Source organism: Gracilinanus agilis, chromosome 4, assembly GCF_016433145.1.
Source record: "Gracilinanus agilis isolate LMUSP501 chromosome 4, AgileGrace, whole genome shotgun sequence".
Lineage (NCBI taxonomy): Eukaryota > Metazoa > Chordata > Mammalia > Didelphimorphia > Didelphidae > Gracilinanus > Gracilinanus agilis.
Genome location: NC_058133.1, coordinates 89,152,306 through 89,173,081, shown reverse-complemented (window position 1 = coordinate 89,173,081; position 20,776 = coordinate 89,152,306).

Below are 20,776 nucleotides of genomic sequence, written 5' to 3'. Positions count from 1 at the left end.
TCTTTATCTCTTTATCTGTTACCAATCAGGATATTATATTACAATTTCTCAACTTTATGAGAGCTTGATTGAGGTTCCTAGGTTTCCTAGGGTATGATATTCCTGGGTGTTTTAGATGGGAGATTCTCTTAAGAAATAACTGGTAGGTTTTATTTTCAATTTTGATTTTGATTTTTAGTTCTAATAAATCTGAACAGTTTTCCCTTATGGCTTCTTTTAACAAGTTATCTCTGAAAAAAAATTTTGGTTGTATTTTTTCAGAAAGTCAGATTTTTTAAAAAATGTTCTCTGCTTTACTTGTTTTCTAGGTCAATTTTATGGTAGATACCTTACATCTACTTGCATTTTTAATATTTTTATTTTTTGTTTTAATATAAAATATTGTCTCATTGTCATTGAATTCTATTTGGCCCTTCTAATTTTCAGGAAACTACTAAGATGTAAGTTTTTCCATATTTTGATCTAATCTATTTCTTTCCTTTTTATCATTGAATTCCAATTCTTGTCATCAACAATACTTTTTTTAAACTTGTAATTCCATTTTTCATCTATTGCTTCATTTCTCTTATAGTCATTGTGACCAAATTGTTGTTACTGTTGTCTTTGTTCAAGAACTTCTTTTATTTGCTTTGGCTTACTCCCTTCCTTTACCTTTAGTTGTCCCTTAACCAATAATATTTATTTTGATTTTTAGTATCTTCTGTTTAACTTAATTCCTGATCTAGGATTGTATGACAAATCAAGTCATCCTTCTCCCATATTCTTCTATAGTGTACCTAGGAACTATTTATTCAAAGCCTGATTTACATGGCTCCTGCCACTAGATTCCACTTGCCCCACATCTCTGCTCAAATTGATGGCAGATCTTAATTTCCCCAGTCTGTGATCTTCTGGACCCTGTTGCAATGTTGTGGAACTTCCAAGCAACCTGAGGCAACATCAATCACGGTGCTTTTTTTTTTTTTTTTTTGAAATTCCAACCTATTCATTAAAAATTTAACTATTTCCTGAAAAGATCCCACTTCCAACACTTGAGGCTTATAGTTGTCTTTTTTTGTGAAGTCTTAGATTGTGTACAAGAGCTTGCTAATATTTTTCTTTGAATTTCTTGATCATTATTGATTTGGTCCCATTTTTGATTCTTTGCTTTTGTATATGTGGGAAAGTTGGGCTTCTCTATGAAATTTAATGGTAAAATCAACCAGAAATCCAATTGTTTAAAGTGATTGTTTTGCAATCATTTCTAAATCTTTTCCCCTTACTCGTGTAACATTTCTGATAGACTTAATTTTTCCATATGTACATAGAGAAAAAAACGGAAATAGAGGACAACTTACACATGACCTTTTGCCTCAAGTCTCTCCTCATTTCAATCAATCTTCCTTTCAGTCACTAAAGTGATAGACTTTCCTGAAACACAGGTCAGATTAGATCTTACCTTACAGGGAGCATTTCTACTCAATATATTCCAGTATTTACTTATCACTTATCAGCATCAAATACAAAATGTTCTGTTTGTCAATCAAAGCCTTTCATAACCTATCACTGCCCATCTCCCACTTCTTACTTTCTTAGAGTTTACTCCCTGCTACATACTTATCTATCCAGAAACACTGTTCTTTTTGCAAATATACAACCAAGACAGACCTTCTCTTGGCTTCTGACATTTCCTCTGGCTCTCTTTCATGACTAAAATGCTCTACCTCCTCAATTGCACCTATCAAATTCCCTATTTTCCTTTAAGTTCCAATTAAATCCAGTCTTTTACTAGAAGACTTTGTCAATCCTTTTTAATTCAGTTAATTATTTCCTATTTATCCTATATAAACCTTGCAATGATTATATTTTTTTGGAGACTGTATCCCCTTTTAGATTTCAAGGTCCTAAAATGCACATCCTGTCTTTTGTTTCTTTTTGTAATACCTTTGCCTACCACAGTGTCTTGCACATATACATAGTAGGTGCTTACTAAATATTTATTGATTAATTGTGGATTATAACATGTATAGTTATATTTATATGAATATATGTGTGTAAATGGGTGAATAAAATTTAAATGTTTTATGGAAAACTTTAGCTATGTGTTTCTATTAAATATCATCCAGCATGTATCATTGTTTTTAATCTGATTACTACACTAAAAACTTCTTTTGGAGAACACCTATCAAAAGTCCTGTTCAGTTAGCACTTTGACTTGGTAAGTAGTTGAATGACATATATGAAAGAGAAAGAAAAAGTTGAAGAGACTATTCTAATACATAATTTTCAATTAAAGTTTGCACAACAAATAATATCCCTAATTAAGATCCTTGCTGGTTTTACCTTTTCAATTCCCCCAGGATCCCATGATTACTCATGTAATATTGGGTCAGATTGGCAATGATTGGTAATGGAGTCAGTGCAAAGGATCAAGCTGGCTATCCTAGCAAGGGAGAGGAGTAAGAGTCAATAGAATTCTTTCTCCTCCCCCTCCTCAGGCAGTTGTAGCAGAAAGGGTAACAGTTTTAACTGAATCTCCTTTAGATCAAGAAATGGAGGCTGTTGAGGCGTGGCTAATCTAGGGCTAAATTGATAGATAGGAAATAATCCCACTGAGATTAGCAATTTGCACTGTTAGAAGATTATTCCCCAAAACCTGAGCTAGATTAAAGGTTCAGGGTGTCTCTATTACAGCAGACTTGCTCTCTGGATAACAGCTGTTCCAGTTATTTTGGGATTTTGGTTTCATGTGAGTATTCTCTAGCAAAAATAACCAATATGTAAGTATGTTTTACATGATAATACATGTATAGCCCAGATTAAATTACTTACTATATCCAAGAGAGGGGAGGTAAGGGAGGGAGAGAGAAAACATTTAGATCTCATAATTTTGGAAAATGTATGTTGAAAATTATTTCATGTAATTGAGAAAATGAAATAACTTTAAATTTAAAAAATTAAATTAAAAAAATGATTGGCAACATAAGGAGGCAAATCCAATAAAAGGCCTATATTATCTATTACTAGAAACTCTAGAAACCTAATACACCAAAGAATCCAAATCACCAAAATGACCAACTAAGTATGCATTTTCTGGGACTGTGTCAACCTTTGCCATTTGGGATGAAGCTGAAGAATTATCAACTGTGAGTTAAACCTGTTAACCTAGGGTCTTGAGCACTATGTATTTATTTGTCCAGAAACTAATAATGTAGACTAAATGTTCTAAATACTTATATACTGCCTTTCAAATTAGAAGGTACAATGGCTAGGACCATATTTTTTTTATTTTTTTGTAGGGGGGTTTGCCTTTCTTTCTCTTCCTAATACTTAGTTTAGCACCTGGAGCAAAGTAAACAATAATTGCTTGTTGATTGATTGCCTCTAATAAAATGTTATTAATACCTTGTTCATGAAATATACCTTTTTTACTTTTAAGGATCTACCTTTATATACTCCCTCAAAGATAAAGAATTTAAACACTATATCTTTGTAATAGTATTTTAGATAAGAAAATATTTTGTATTCATAGAGTCCGTATGTTCAAATGTTCTCCAGAGCTAAAAAGTCCTTGAAGTATAGACTTCTGAGAAACAGCCCTCACAGGAGACAATGAATCACCACAAAAGCTTTATCTGTTTAGTGTGGTTATTCCTTTCTGTGTTGAAGGGTGAAATCAAGTTATTTGAGTGCATTCTCTTTATCATTGTACCATTATCTTTATGAGTGCTCTTTCCTTCTAGTAATAAAGACAAATATTTCATAATAAAATTAAGGCTTATACTTTCAAATGGCTGTGTACAGCCCTGAATTTATTATCATTCATGATATTGTATTATTTTGATGATTTTGGTAGAAAGATTAAATTTTACTAACAAAGGAAATTATGGTTTATAATTTTGTAGCTGCAGCTTTTACTGCAAATATAGTTATATATACTATGAAGGAAATTCTTTAAAAGAAGGGAACAACCGGCAATAAATAGATATGTCCCCTTTCTTTACCAACTCTTTCTCTCTCCTTTATTCTTTCTTGAAAAGATTCCTTTTTCTTGGCTTTTACCTTATGTCTATTTCTGTGATATTGAGGCATTTTCATGTCTGTATTTAACTACACTTAGTTTCTTTTTTCCCCCTAAAACCTTTACCTTCTGTCTTAGAATCTATACTATTATCAATTCAAAAGAAGAAGAGCAATAAAGAGTGGGCAATCTGGTTAAGTAACTTGCCTGGGGTCACACAGCTAAGAAGTATCTGATGCCAAATTGGAACCCTAGATTTCTCATCTCCCTGCCTAGTTCTCTATCCACTGTGCCATCTAGCTGCCTTTTAACTTATTTTCAAGACTTATCTGTGTCATTCTCCCCTGAAATAGCACCCGGACCTCTTCCCCATCTTCTATATGATTAATTCCATACTATTTAAATTCTTCTTTTCAGGTTCTTTTCTTTGGGGACTGGAGCGCACTCCCTTCTCATCTCTGTTTCCTGATGTCCTTTAAGTCCCTGCTAAAATTCAGGGAATCTTTCTACAATCTTGTTACATCTTGTGGCTTCATTCTGTTGATTAATTCCAATTTATCTTGTATATAGCTTATCTGTACATAGTTTTTTGCATGTTTTCACACTCATTAGTCTGTGAACTCCTTGGAACCAGGAACTCTCTTTTGCTTCTCTTCAAATCTCTGGAGCATAATATTTTGCCTCAAACATTTTAGGAGCTTAATACATATTTGCGATTGAATTGACTAATTGATTGGAATTGTTTTATGTCAGTCTCAACTTCAGGGCAGTTTCTTTCTTTCTAGCTGCTGCCTTTCCAAAAAGATTGATTTCTCTCCATGTTTGTTTATCTAAAATACCCAAATGTAATAAAAATTCATTGAAAAATATTCAATCATTAATGATACATTAAAAATGGAGTACAGTATAGTAAAAAGAGAACCAACTTTAGAATCAACTTGGGCTTGAGTTCATCATAAAACATATGCTATCTTTGTGATTATGGACAAGCCACTCAGCCACTCACCATCCTAGGTAACTTTCTGACACTAGATTTTGTGCATGAGTTTCTATTTTGCATCGGTGAATAGAATAAATCCAGTAGGTCTTACTTTGTGGAATAATATATTCAATAAAATAGGAGAAAGAAAAAGATAATTTGGGCTGCTTTAGTGATGCTCATAAGTAGGAAAATTGCATGAATGACCTTTTAAGGCCCATTTTATATCTCTGTTTTTTAGTTTTTCCTTCTATAAAATGAAGGAGTTAAAGCAAACTTATCTATAGGTGAATAAGAGCTTAGAATTCCACCTTAACTCTAGATGAATTATATTTAAGAAATTAATATTTAATTATTTTGTTTTTGGTATCAACTAAAATTTATAATGCCAATATTAGATACCAATGTTATGGTCTTAAGAAATAGAGTCATCTGTAAAATGAGAGAGTTGACTTTGGAGTTCCCTTCTAATTCTAAATCAATGATTTTCAGATTTTATGAATTATTATCCCTGTCACAATCCAAGAATCATCTTCCACCTACTAAAACAATATCTTTTTGTTCATCAAAATCTGTTGTTTTATCCTAGAACAACTACTCTATGGAACATTATGCCAGGAAATAGAAACTACAAAGGAATTTTATGTCAGAGTATGTTTAGTAGTTTGTGCTTTAATGGGAAAGAACAGGTAACAATGTTTGAAGGGCTAGATTTGAAAACATTTTAGAAAACAAAATGAAGTTTGCCAAAGTGCTATTATTCAGTAGGAAAAAAAATACTTATCAGATGGTCCATGAGCTTCTAATTAATACCTGTGTGATGTTGGGCAAGTCAGTGGATTTCTCTATATTTCAGTATCCTCCTCTATAAAATAATCAGTTTGTACCGAATGATCACTAAGATACCTTTTGATTCAAAATTGTGACAATTGAACTATTTACTTAAAATTATTGTGAGGAAAGGGCTTTGTAAAACCATAAAGTTCTAAGAAAAGCAAGAGTTACTATGAGTCTATTTGTTGTTATTATTAAATTCCCCAATGAACAACACAGATATGAAATCTAAAGAGTTCAGAGAAGGAAGAGATCAATAAAATCTTGTGTGATCTGAGAAGACTGCTCCGAGAGGTTGTGTCACGAAGAATGTGCGGAAAACAGAAATGGAGTGAGAAGGATGTAGGGTAGCCTTGGTAGGTGAATAAAAGCTCTGTATTGAAAATCCACATTATGCCAAGAAGGACAAGTGAGGAAACTGGTTTGGCTGGTGGTAAGAATTCATCTCAGGAAAATAAGGCTGGTAAAGTAGATTGTGATGAGAGAATAGAAAGACTTTAATGACAGGGTAAAGAGTTTGATGTCTATCCTATAGATCAGTGGTTCCCAAACTTTTTTGGCCTGCTGCCCCCTTTCCAGAAAAAATATTACTTAGCCCCCTGGAAATTAATTTTTTTAAATTTTAATAGCAATTAATAGAAAGGATAAATGCCCCTGTGGCCATCACCGCATCCCTGGATCGCTGCAGCACCCACCAGGGGGCAGTAGCACCCACTTTGGGAATCTGCTATAGATAGTTGGGAACTTTGTGTGGGGAGCAACATGACTAAAGGAATAATTATGACATAATGCATACTAAAACTATGCACATATATATAAATATATATGTAAGCAAATATATAACAGATATGTGTGTAAATGATACCTTATGCAGCATATGTATAATGTATATTATAGACAATGTACATTATAATTTATGTGTTATGTACAATATATGTTATATATTATTTATCACATTTTATATGTGTGCAATAAAAACACAGTTTTAATTATGTCATTCCCTGGCACTGGCTTTCTGGTTATGTTGAAAAAGAAGACACAGAAGAAAAGGCAATCATTAAGCACTACTGCACTGAAGGTGGTATGAGATAATGGGGACCTAAAACCTCCTCCTACTTGTTTTATGTTGCATACTTACATTTCAACTGGAGTATTTTATCATCATAAGCTATGAAGTTTCTAGAATTTAGCTGCACTTATTTTGGAGAAGAATAGAAATCTAAAAAATAAGATTATATTTTTCTCTGTATCATCCCCCACTTCTAAATCAATATTAACTAATTCTACTAAAACTTTGGCTTTTACATTTTATTGGACAGAAATAAGTTTTGTTCATACTTGGATAAAACAGAAAAGTCACCTGCAAGAGGAAATTGAGAGCAGCATAGCATTTGTCTTTGAAGTTTGTCAGTCCTTTTCTGTGGTTATTCTGTGAAGGAAGATAAACTCAGCTTTGGAAAAGAGGGAGAAAAAGGAACTGAGCCATTTAATCTTCTTATACTGATAATTGCAAGCTGTGATAATTCTTTACACTTGGTGCTTTTAGTGCTTTCCCATGACAAGGCTTAGACAGCCCTGAGTATTTTGGTAAAAATGAAATTTATGTGGCTACAGGAATCTATTTTATGACCAAGGGTGCACTTTGAATTTTACCTTCCAAGACACATAACATAACATCATCATTTTATTTTAGAGTATTATGTGGATACTTTGTCACAATACAAACTTGAAGCATGCAATCCCTACAGTTCAGAATTTTTTGAGTTTTTTATTATCTATTTTTCAAACTTGGTGCCTAGCAATCTTTATACTCAGATACATTTATGGAGAAGGTTGTAAGGATTTTCCTTTCATCGATTCTAAAGAGCAGGGATCAAAAATCAAGCTGACTGGGAAAGAATAGGCACAGTAGCCTAGGATTATCCTTTGCTTCTTCCCAGGATCAGTTCAAGTAGCACTTCCTAAAATAGGCCTTTCTTGTTTCCCCCCCAGTCACTAGTACTCTCCCTCCCCAAAACCAACTTTGCATTTATTCTGTATTTAATTATCTTTGGATAAAATATTTCCTCCTAAAAAAGTAAGTTTCTTGAAGGTAGGAACTGGCTTTTATTTTGTCTTGCATGTGTGTGTGTGTGTGTGTGTGTGTGTGTGTGTGTACACGTTTACACTCATACCACACTCTCATTGCCCATCCAGATTAAGTGATTTGGTTATCGACAGACACATGGACCTTAAGCAACAGAAATTGAATTTGACCTCAGGTCTTTTGATTTTATATTTAGTGCTTTTTTCAATAAGCCATCTTGACTCTATGATCCATTATACTTTTGTCAATTTATTCTACTCTAACCTATAACAAATTTAAGTTAAATAAAGTATTTGATGTGTAAACCACAAAGAGTTTACTAATAGCAATCATAAGGCATTATTCTTATATTTTAATATTTCTTGATATTTTTTATTCTCTGCTTTTAGGACTCATGAGTGTAAAATCCTTTGAAACTTCATTTTGATATTATCTTGGTATAAAATCACTAATTATGAAGGTACAAAATGTTGTTGAGTTTGTTCTTGGGGGTAGAGATAGGATGGGTCTTAGAGTAAAGAAGGCCTGGGATCAAATCTAGATTACCTTCTAAATTGACAAGAAATCTTTAAAGCCTTCAGCCTGACTTCAGCCATTGAATTAGGTCAGAATATAATTAATTGTTGGGGCTTTATCAGTATGAATCTTAGGACATCAAAACTCCAAGATAAATCAATAGTATTTATTATATTTTAAAGGTTTCAAATGCTTACATATACCCATATAAACATATATAATACATATGTATATATAATAGCTCATCTATTTTCTCTGTATATTAGATAACTCTTATGTAGATATATTAGTATTTATGTGTTTACATACATAAACATATAAACATATATATAATTTGTTCCTCACAATTACGTAGTTGCTATTATTATCTGCATTTTAGAGATGAAATAAACTAAGACCAAGAGAGGTTAAGTAAAGTTGCCCATGATGATCCAATTACTAAATGAATAAGGCAGGATTTGAGCTCAAGATATTGCAATTTCAGTTTCAGCACTCTATCTACCATGCCACTTAGCTTTCCAAGTTAAGTAACTCTAGTGACGGCTCTGATGGGAACAACATATTAAATTGAATGGAATTTGTTGAGTTGATTGCAAAACTAAATGGTCCCTTTTCAGGCTTCAGCTTTCACTCTCATCTGAAATTCGACAAGTTCCTTTTCAAAGTTATTAGAGGGAGGAAGATGACTCATAGGATGCAGTATTGGGTCTTGAGTTATGAAGACCTGAATTAAGAATCCATCCTCAGACACTTTGTAGTATAGGATCTTGGGCAAGTTATCTAATTCTTATCTGCCTCAGTTTCCATTTTCACCATTTCTGCTAGGATACAACCATTTGTCTTTTCTCCTGAGGAGATTCCTCACTCCCCCTCTTTAATAAAACCCATTGAACTTTGTTAAGTTGAATTTTCCTAATAGTTCATATTACGTATATATATATATATATATACGTAATATGAAATAATTATAATTATATATGTAATATGAAATATAAACACATAAATATAATGTATAATTATATTTATGTGTTTATACATTTATTTTTATATTTATATTATAATATAAATATATTAATATATATTCTATATTACATATAATTTATAATTCTAATTAGTTTTTATATAGTATATAATCTGGCTAAACCAATATAAAATTAATTGGTGCACAAAATACTGTGATTTTTCTGTTTTTTATGCTTCTTTGGAAAGGCTCTGGGAAAACAGGGATTAGGAAAGAGGATACATATTTTTTGGGGAAAGAATCAATTCAAAAGAAAGAAAAATGTCAGCTGATTATGAACAGGGATTACTACTCACACAAAAGGAATTCTAGCCTTTGCTTTATCTATATTTTTAGTTCTCATAGCTTCCTATATGAAAAGAATAAAGTCTGAAAAGTTGATCATTGGTTTGTTCCCGTGATTCATATTACTTGTCCAGCTCCTGTGCCAAGAGTGTGGCTGCACCCAGAGGGTCTGTCACTGCATCTAATAGTCCCCACAAATATTAATGTCCCAGAACCCCAGCTAAGCTAGCTTCTTCCCATTTGTAAAAGCAGTTGGCCTTGGCCAGAACTGTTTGGGAGGCAATAGGCAATCTAAACTTGATGTCCCCTTTGGGTTGTGTGTAGGGAGAGGAGGTCACAGCTTGGTAGATCTCTTTCCCAAAGTAAATTCTGTAAGGGGAGGACTATTTGCATATAAGTTTCTATACCCATTCCTTTGGGCATGGAAGAGCCTTCAACTTTAGTTAATTCAATTCTCTTTTGTCCAATTATAAATCCAGAATCTCATTCCCATTATATCCTGTAGGTAAGCAGGATCCATGTCTTCTAATCTTTTGATAGGAGAGAGTAGACTAAATATAAGTAAGGGAACCAGTCTAGTTCCATCACAACCAGGCTCAGAAACACAGGTATGGAAGGCTACTTATAATGGCTCTGTCAGTGGGAGATTGGACCAGGAAAGTGATTACAAACTTTTAAGTATTCATGATTGTATGATGTTCTTTGAAGAGCACCTCTAGAGGTATTTCTGTCCTTTTTATCTTATGGCTTGGGCTTTAGCTATTTTTGCCACATATTTCTTTTTTTTTCAGGTGTTTTAGCCAGGTAGTTATGAAGAAAACAATTATCCTACTATCTTTTAGTTTTTAGGTTAAATGGAGGCAGAGGCAAGAGACCAAAGAAGGTACACAGACTCATCTTATTTCTACCAAATTATTCCCATAAAACTATACATCAAAATAAATTTTGGAGCATGATAACCTAAAAAAGGACAGGGTAAAGCAGTTTTCTCCAACAAACAATGTATAAAAGATCTATTGCAATGTGGTGGAATAGGAGTACAAATCATCATGCCAAGGTGGACCCAAACTCAATGACAGGCATTGGGGGCAGCTACATCAGCAACAAAGGCTTCTTGAGCTCTCAGCTCACAGACAGGTAAGAGGATTCAGACACCTACTCAGAAGGAGATTTTAGGAGTCCCTTTGCTGGCTGTGGATGCAAGGTTCTTGTGCCCTTTCCCATACACAGATCCAGGTTGTTATCCTGGGTCACAGGAGACTAGGGGAACCTGGTTCCTTGAACGTACAGTTCAAAGTAGAAAAAAGTGCTTGGAGTTGCTCACAGACCAGAACACAGGCCAGGAGAGTAGTAATCAGACCACTCATATCACACAAGCTTGGAAAAGGTGAAAACATATACATCTCCAGAGCTATCTGTGTAAGCACTGGCACAAAGAATCTGAAGCTTGGAACAATGCTTTTTTCACCGAAAGAATGGAAGAAACTTTAATCCTTTTTTTTTTTAATTAAAAGAAAAAAGAGGCTAGAAAATGAGCAAACCACATTAAAATATATTTTTTAAATTTTCTTCATCTTTCACTTCTTTACTACATGTGCACAATATATACAGAGATTAGTTTCACAGAAAGGAAAAGTAACACTTTCCAGTACAGAGAGAAGTGAAGATAGCACAGTAGTATAAACTATCTAGGATGCTGGGTATTAAATGTCTGCCATCTTCACCTCCCATCCCCAAAAAAGCTTTTATATGAACAATGTGATGTTGTGAACCAAGTATAATCAAAACACAAAATATAGCACTGAAAAAAGGTAATAATATCACATGGGTAAAAAAAATCCTTGCATAAGAGTGGTTTCGTGTTGATTTGATATCAATATGTTTACGAGTATAAAATAATAAAATGTAACTATTCTGCCTAAAGAAAAATGGAAAATTATCTTCCTCTTTCCAAGTACAAGTGAAATGAGTGCTTGCATGGTGAAGTTATTTTGGTAACAGGGAAAACCAAAACACAAACTCAGATGAAAACAAAAAAAAAATCAATACAGGTGCATCCAAAGTCTCCAAGAAAGGTATGAATTAGTCTCTAGTCCAAAAAGAATTAATGGATGAGTTTTAAAAGGATTTAAATATCAAATAAGATATGTAGAAGAAAGTTGGGAAAAGAAATGTGAGTGATTCAGGAAAATCATGAAAAAAAGAATCAATAGTTTTTAAAAGACTCACAAAAACACTAAAGAAAATAATGCCTTTAAAAAACAGAATAGGCCAATTGGTAAAAGAGTTATAAAAATTCACTGAAGAGTTGAACCTCTGAAAAGGAAGAATTGGCCATTTAGAAAAAGAGATGCAAAAATTCAATGAACAAAAGAACTATTTATAATTTACTAAAAAGAAAAACAGGTACAAATGCACACTGAAGGAAATAATGCCTTAAAAATCACAATTAGGCAAATAGAAGCTAATGAATCTATTAGACATCAAGAAACAATCAAAAAAAGTCAAAAGAATGAAAAAGGATAAGAAAAAGTGAAATATCTAATTGGGAAAACAGCTGACTTTAGAAAATGGGTTCAGGAGAGATAATCTTAATATGACTACCTAAAAGTCATGATTAAAGAAAAGATGTTAAATATCATCTTTCATAACAAGGAAAACTTCCCTGATATCTTAGAACCTGAGGGTAAAATAAAAATGGAATCTACCAATCATCTCCTGTAAGAAATTCCAAATGACTAACTCCCAAGAATATTCAAATAGCTAAATTCCAGAACTCGTAGGTTAAGGAGAAAATATTGCAAGCAGTCAAAAACAAACAATTCAAATATCATTATACACAGTCAGGATAACACAAGACAGCATTTTCTACATTAAAAGGTCAAGGGACTTACTTAGAATATGATATTCCAGAGGACAAAGGAGCTAGGACTTCAACCAAGAATAATTTATCCTGCAAAACTGAGCATAATTCTTAAAAGGGAAAAAAATGAGTATTCAATTGAAATAAGGGATTTTCAAACATTCCTTATGAAAATACCAGAGCTGAATGAAAAATTTGACTCTCAAATATAAGACTCAAGAGAATCATAAAAAGGTAACGAGGAAAGAAAAATAAAAATGATACTCAATAATGTAAAACTATTTATATACCTTCATGGGAAGATAATTCTTGTAACTCCTATCTTTATGTGAGAGGGTTTTTTATCTTTATTCCTATTTTTATCTGAGAGAGTTTGTTCTATGTTAATTATTCTAGTCATGAATCTGTTATTGGATGTACAGTTGCCTGGACAAATCATTTAACCTTTGAGTTAGAGATAGGATCTTAGTGATCTTCTTCACAAACTCCCTTTTTACACAGATGCAATATTTGATAGTTGGAAATATTAGGTAACTTCATCAAGATTAGAAGGTTACAGTATCAATCTCATTTCTTAATCAAAGATTACAACAAATAGATATTCACTTAATGGTACTGAAGATGTGTTTTCATTCAACTTCACTATTATTGGAAGCTTTGGAAATTGTGTAATCATACTAATTTAAGTTATCCTATATAATGAAATATTAAAATATCAGGTATTGGAAAGCAATTATAAAACCAGTTATAAATATAATGATGATATAACTAGTTTTTATTCTTTTCTAATTCATAACTATTACGATAATTAATTAAAAGTTTAAGACTTGCAAAATACCACACATATGCTATATCAGACATTAATATTTTTGAAAGCATATTACATCACATATAAGACAATTTTGAGATCTGATGTAGCACAAGGATAGGTGTTCAGTCCTGAAATATGGAAAACAAAGATTCAGTTTCTTCTGTGACATACTACCCATTCAAGTTTGTTTACTTCTCAGTGACTGAGACAGATTTTTAAAAGATTAAATTATAGGCATGTTGTCTATCCCCTCTTGTAGAAAGAGTTTCCTTTCCAGGAGTTCCCATACTGATGAAATCACAATTTGCTACAATAAAAGGGAAATTAAATAAATACAATAAAATTCTATAATATCATAAGACTATATATAATTTATCCATATACCAAGGGTTAGTTAAATGCAGTGATACTGTTAAAACAATGAATATGGAATCTTTAATAAAAAAAGGTTAACCATAATTTTCCATTAATATGATGCTGAAAAGTCATTATCATTTAGTAAGCATTCAATTACATGTAATTTTCCTATAGTGCTTTTAAATGCATTAACTGGGAAGCAACAACTTTCCCCCTCATGGCTCCGGTACAATTATAATAAATTTAATTTTCCTTATGTTAGTATCTTCCTACTTTATTTTGTCCCATTTATACTATAATATGTTGTAAATTCCTTTTCAATAAATAAATTAGACCAGATATGTTCTGTAGCTAGCTATTATGAACATAAGATAGCTTAAGGGGCACTTAGTAGACAGTCTTGTCTCTGTGGGTTTCAGTTTTTCCTGCATAACAACTTCTCTAGATGTCTTTTCATAGATAACCATTCTTTCAGTTTTTTCCAAAGATATTTAAAACTCAGAAGGATTTTAGAAGCCTCTTATTCCAATACCATCAATTTACAAATTAAGAAAACAAAGTCTAGAGAGAAGAAACTTGCAGCCACTTAAACAGCCTAAAAAGGGACAAGAGAAGAGAAAATTATGACTAGCTTAAGGGAAACATTATTTTCCATGAAAAGAAAAAGAGAGAATCAGAAGGTCCCTGTTGGTTCTACCTGTTCATGTCTCAGTGAGCACCACATTTCACCATCTGCACCTCTTGGCTCATGCCTAATTATTATATTACATGTGAACCCTTATGGCCCCTGTTAGCTCCCATGACTTCAGTGAAGCCTGATTGCCACAGATTTTCCATGTTCTTCTATGGTATCTTCCTGGCATCTTCCTTCATCCTAGTGACTCATGCCATCTCAAAGTTATGGAAAACTCCAAGAAAAGGGGAAATACTGAGTAAATCTTCAGCCCAGAAGGAAGTCCCCTTCCATATCCCTAACCTGCCTAGGCTTCTAAATGATGAGGCAATGTAAAAAAGAACAAATGACACCTCATTTTTTTAAATTTTTCTTATTTTTGATTTTTTTCATTAACAAATCTATGAACTGATTTATAGACAGACAACTAAAATGACTCCTGTATTAGCAAGTAGTCATTTCCTATATTTAAAATACTTTGAATTTTATTTTTTGTGCATGTATATAGTCCTCACTACTGTTTATCCCCTCTGAACTATCTTCTTGAAGAAATGTTGCATGGTATGAAGCTTGATCATATGCTATGATGTTTGTTTTTTTTTTTGGTTCTTAATTACAAACTATATTTTCCACCTTAAGGGGGAAAAAATCTGTTTTCTTCCATGTTTGTTCAACTTTGATTTAATTGCATGGGCCTTTTCAAGTTCTTCATGAAATTCATCTTTTGCTATAAATGTTTATGAATAAATTTCCAAGTTTCTTCAAAATAGTCTTTGTGCAGCAAATTCTCATCCTGAATAGAGCAATGGAAAATGAAATAGAGTACATAGTTCCTAAATCCCTGGTCCTTAGAATAAAATACTCAAACAATTAAAGTATATTAGTCAATCTATATCATGAATATTAAATCTTGTTTTAATTTTGAGGAATAACATTGACAGTCTGGGATTAGTTAACTGAAGGGTTAGCTGAAGTGTGGAATTAGATGAATAGAGGTTCATATGGAAAGGAGAGTAATAGATTTGGTAAAAGAAGGAACCATGAAGAACTAGAGCATTTTTTCTTAACATCATTTCTGGTTTGGATTTCTATTGTAATTGTAGATAGTGGTACAAAACTTCTGTTTCAATCCTAGGGCCATAGAATTTCAGAATTTAAGTTACTTTAGAAATAATCTAGATAAAGTGTCTCATTTACAGATAAGGAAACTGGGACTTACAAAGGGGAAACAACTTAGTCAACAATAAATAACTAATTAATGACAGTATGAAGATAATATTCCATTTTTCTGATTGCTAGAATGATGACTTTTCAACTACATGTATTTGAAGACTATTCTTTAGCTACTTATCTATAACTCATATCTCTGAGCTTCAGTTCTCCTGCAAAAGAACTGTTCCATTGGCATTCAAATTCAAAATGCCCTGAGCAGGGTTTCTTTATTCTCCTCCTAAAACAACTTCTCCTTTTAATTTCCTTGTTTCTGTCAAGAACAGAAGAACTCTTCTAGGCACATAGGTTAACATCCTAAGTATCATTCTTGACTCTTTATCTTCATTCACCCCCTAAACAATTTCTTAATAAATATCTCTGGTTGGTTGACTAATTGATTACCTCCCACTCCATTCATCTGGCAACCCATTTGTAATTGTTCATTTGCTATTCTTGATCAATAAGATTATAATAATTAATTAACAAAGGCATCATCCTGGGGTATGATTTTAAGTTTATTTATGATCATGGACAGAGTTACAAGATCAGAACAGGCCTTAATGCTAACTTTCAAAGTTAGAAAAATCATCAAAATATCTTGTAAAGTAAAACCCAAATATGTAACAAATAAAATTCTGAGACACAACCAATCGATTAATTAGGCTAGCAATAACCACAAATTAATGTTCAATGGTCTGTCTAAAGATAAAGATGTAGGATCTTGGGTTATATTCAATTCACCCTCTATTTTAATGGCAGTACATTATTTGGCCCTCCCCAAAGAGAAAAAAAGACAACTCTAACTGGTGGGCACTTAGTGAGTAGGTGGGCTAAAAGCTCTTGGGGCCCCTCTACATTACCACATAATTAAGGGTAACTCAGTTATTCCAGTTATTCCTTAATTTGCCATGTATTTCAAATATTGCAGAGTCCTTTAAAAATTTTGTAAGGATTAGCTGTTTAAATCAGATTAATTCAAGTAGAGGATAAGCCTTAGTTTTTTTCTTCAGTAAAATGGGAAAATATTTCACTTCTTTTAAACATTCTTCCATTAAGGTCTCCCTGTTTGATCTTATTCAAGTTCCGCTTTATCATTATTACAGCATCTTGGAAGTTTAGGGAGTTCAGAACTATAAATTTATCCATGGAGGGAACCGCCAGGATCAAGACTCCTCCATTGAAACAGATGATCAGCTTGTCTGATATTTATAGTCTTAGATGCATGCTTAGACCAATGAGTGGTTAAATGACTAGTTTCTAAAACATGTCTACCCTGTGTCAGAGGTAGGACTTGAAACCATGTCTTTCACTAAGTCGTATTGCTTCCTCATTTTTATGAATAAATTGTCCAAATTCCTGTGGTTGGAACTACCTAATACAAAACATCTCATTCTGATTGCTTTGACTTCAAGGTAAAATATTCAACTAGAAATAGAATCCCAATTTACTCTTGTACTGAATTGTTGACATCAATGTACTGGCCATACATAATTGCTCTAATCTCTTTCTAGACCTTTTTAATATCCTGCTGGACTACACTGAATTTAAATTGCATCATCTGAAAACACTAAAACTGCTTTGACACTCTTGGTACCTTACAATATTTTCCTATATATGCTTTGTTTCCTCAGATTTATTTGAAATGTTTATCTCTGACTCCAAAAAGACTTGTCTGAAAAAGACTTTTGTCTCTAATTACTAATTAAAATAATGAGTTTCAATATCTTGTTTTTAAATTTCCTGATGCTTTAGAGTCCTCTTTCCAGGAGTACTTTTAATTTCTTTTTTATGAAATATTTTTTCTTTATCTGAGTTGGTTGGATGATAGATGAACACTAAATTAAGGTTTCCTTTCCTATTGTGATAGAGGTTGAATAATCATCCATTGGTGGATAGGTTGTATTACCATTTATCTGAAACAAATATTGCTTTCAAGTGCTTTTACTTTTGACACCATCAATTACCTGATTCAATGCAACAGCAATTTAACAAATATTTATTATGCCTCCATTACTTGCAAGAGACACCATGCTACACTGCTTAATAATTAACTCTTTTACTGTTACGGCTTTCTATTTTTCTTGCTTCAAACATAGTATTCAGACTAACAGAGGGTAGGAAAAAAGCAGTGACTAAAGGCTCTGTTGCGAATTCAGGTTTATCTACCAGGAAATATCTTTCTCCTAAATGAAAACAATTATTTCCCTATCTTCAGAAAAATCATGATTTATAGACATAAAGGAGATAAAAAAGAATGAGAGAGATACAAACAGACTATATGTATGGAGAGAGAGAGAGAGAGAGAGAGAGAGAGAGAGAGAGAGAGAGAGAGAGAAGGAAACAAAGATACAGAGGCTTTGTGAAAGAAAGAGACCAAGAGAAGCAGAGACATAGAGAGAAACAGAGACTGTGACAAAGGCAGAGACAATCTAATATTGAGAGTTAGTCTGGGTGATGACATTATTTTTTCCAAAAGAGAATAGCAAGTTCAGCAGGAAGTTTGGGTAAGGAAAAAAGGTGGTAGTTCAGTTTCTTCTGGGTCAGATTTCATAGTGTGGCTTCCTTACTTTGTTTGATATATTGTGGATTCCTAATATATCAAACATAACTATGGTGAAATGTAAGACATAATAACATGCAAATAGGTACCTCTACACTCACCTAAGGCAGAATGTATATTGAATAAATGGAATATTAGGTTATTTTTTATAATGAATGGAAGGTCCAGAAGATATAAAATTTTGCATGTTGGACAATAATAAGGAATTGTTTAAGATTTTTGAGTTATGTTAAACATTTTTTGATAAAGCTGAAATGCAAAAAACATTATTTAAAATTCAAAATAACTACATATTGCCTTGCAGCTTCTCAGATTTGTAGAGATAGACCTGGAAAGGACTGTGGGATTTACCTGGTCAAACCCTCTCATTTTATAGATAAGGAAACTAAGACCAAGGGAAGTTAAATGACTTCCCTAAAGTTTTAGGGATAGAAAGCAACAAAATGGAAATTTAAATCTTATGATTACAAACCTAGTAGTCTTCTGTATTAGATTACCTTTTTGTCAGTACTTTAGAACTATAACCCCAAAATGTATGTATTCCTTCCAGTGGTGGAAACAACAATCTATGAATGCATCCTCTTCCTTTTTAATGATCATTTATGCCCTCTTGCAGTTACTACACAAAAAGCTCCACCACCCACTTTGGCAGAAACCTTGCTCTTCATCTTATGATTTATGTGATTACCAAGAGAACACTGGTGCAGTCCATTACTTATCCCTTTATCCTGAGCTATGGCCATATGTGTTTCCTCATGAATGATAATTCTTCCTTTTATTAATAATACTGCTATTCTAAATCTAAACAGCTCTGAGGTACCACCTCACATCTAGCAGATTGGCTAATATAACAGCAAAGGAAAGTAATAAATGTTGGAGAGCATGTGGCAAAATTGGAATGTTAATGCATTGCTGATGGAGTTGTGAACTGATCCAGCCATTTTGGATGCCAATTTGGAACTATGCCCAAAGAGCTCTAAAAGAATGCCTGCCCTTTGATCCAGCCATATCACCGCTGTGTTTATACCCCAAAGAGATCATAGGGGAAAAGATTTGTACAAAAATATTTATAGCTGTGCTCTTTGTGGTGGCAAAAAATTGGAAATGAGGGGATACCCTTTGATTGGGGAATGGCTGAACAAATTATGGTATCTGTTGGTGATGGAATACTTTTGTGCTCAAAGGAATAATAAACTGGAGGAATTCCATGTGAATTGGAAAGACCTCCAGGAATTGATGCAGAGTGAAAGGAGCAGAGCCAGAAGAACATTATACATAGAGATGGATACACTGTGGTAAAATCAAATGTAATGGACTTCTGTACTAGCAACAATGCAATGACCCAGGACAATTCTGAGGGACTTATGAGGAAGAATGCTATTCACATTCAGAGAAAGAACTGTGGGAGTAGAAACACAGAAGAAAAACAACTTCTTGATCACATGGTTCAATGGTGATATAATTGGGGATATCTAAGCAATCTCCCTAGTGCAAATGTTAATAATATGGAAACTGGTTTGGATCAATGACACATGTAAAGCCCAGTAGAACTGCTCATTGGCTACAGGAGAGGGGTGGGAGGAGGGAAGGAAAAGAACATGAATCATGTAACCATTGAAAAATATTATTAATTAAATAAACTTCAAAAAATAACACTACTGCTATTCTACATTTATTGGTAAGTTGTTTTTAATGGTGTTGAGTATATCTAAAATCGGTATATATGATTCTTCTTCTGTTCAGTAGATTAAATTAGATAAAACCTAATAAATTTCTTTAGCAAATAAGCTACAAAAACTATTTCAAAGAGAAGTGCAATTACATTATGCTACATTTATTTTTATGTTACTCAACATTTTAATGTCTTTTAAAGTTGTCTTTCCTCTAGGTCATTATCACTATACATTTTTTGTTTTCCTTCTTTTCATTTCAATATGTATCAGTTCATAGAAATTTTCTGAGTTCTCTCTGAAACTGTCCATTTTATCAATTTTATGCCATAATAATATTCCATTATATTTATATACCACATTTTTTCCATCACTACATTTTCCAGCTTGAAGCTAGCATGAAAAGAACTGTTATAAATATTTTTACATACAAAAACTTTTCTACTTTCATTTCTTTTGGGGCATAGGCTTACAATAATATATTCAGATCAATAGGCATGGAGGAATGGTATTCATCTGGGTATAGTTCTGAATTGTTTTTGAAAATGGTTAGAAGTGTCCCTCTTTTCTTATTAATGCATCATAAATCCATCTAGTCTTTGAGTTTTGCTTTGTTTTATTTTTCTCCTTTTGGAGATTACTTATTGTATGTCAAATTTTAAATAGTATTTTGCTTTAAATAGTATTCATATCTACTTTAAAATTCATATCTCCTTTCTTATTTGGCTGTATAGTTTTTATTTATTATTGTTGAATTTTTTTTGGTTATTTACATGCTCTACTCATTGATTTGTTCTTTCTCTTTTGCTGATTAAAGGATTTAGACATGTAGATATACATTTCCCCCTCAGAGTTACTAAAACTGCATCTCAAAGGTTTTGGGATGTTATCTCATTATTTCTATGCCCT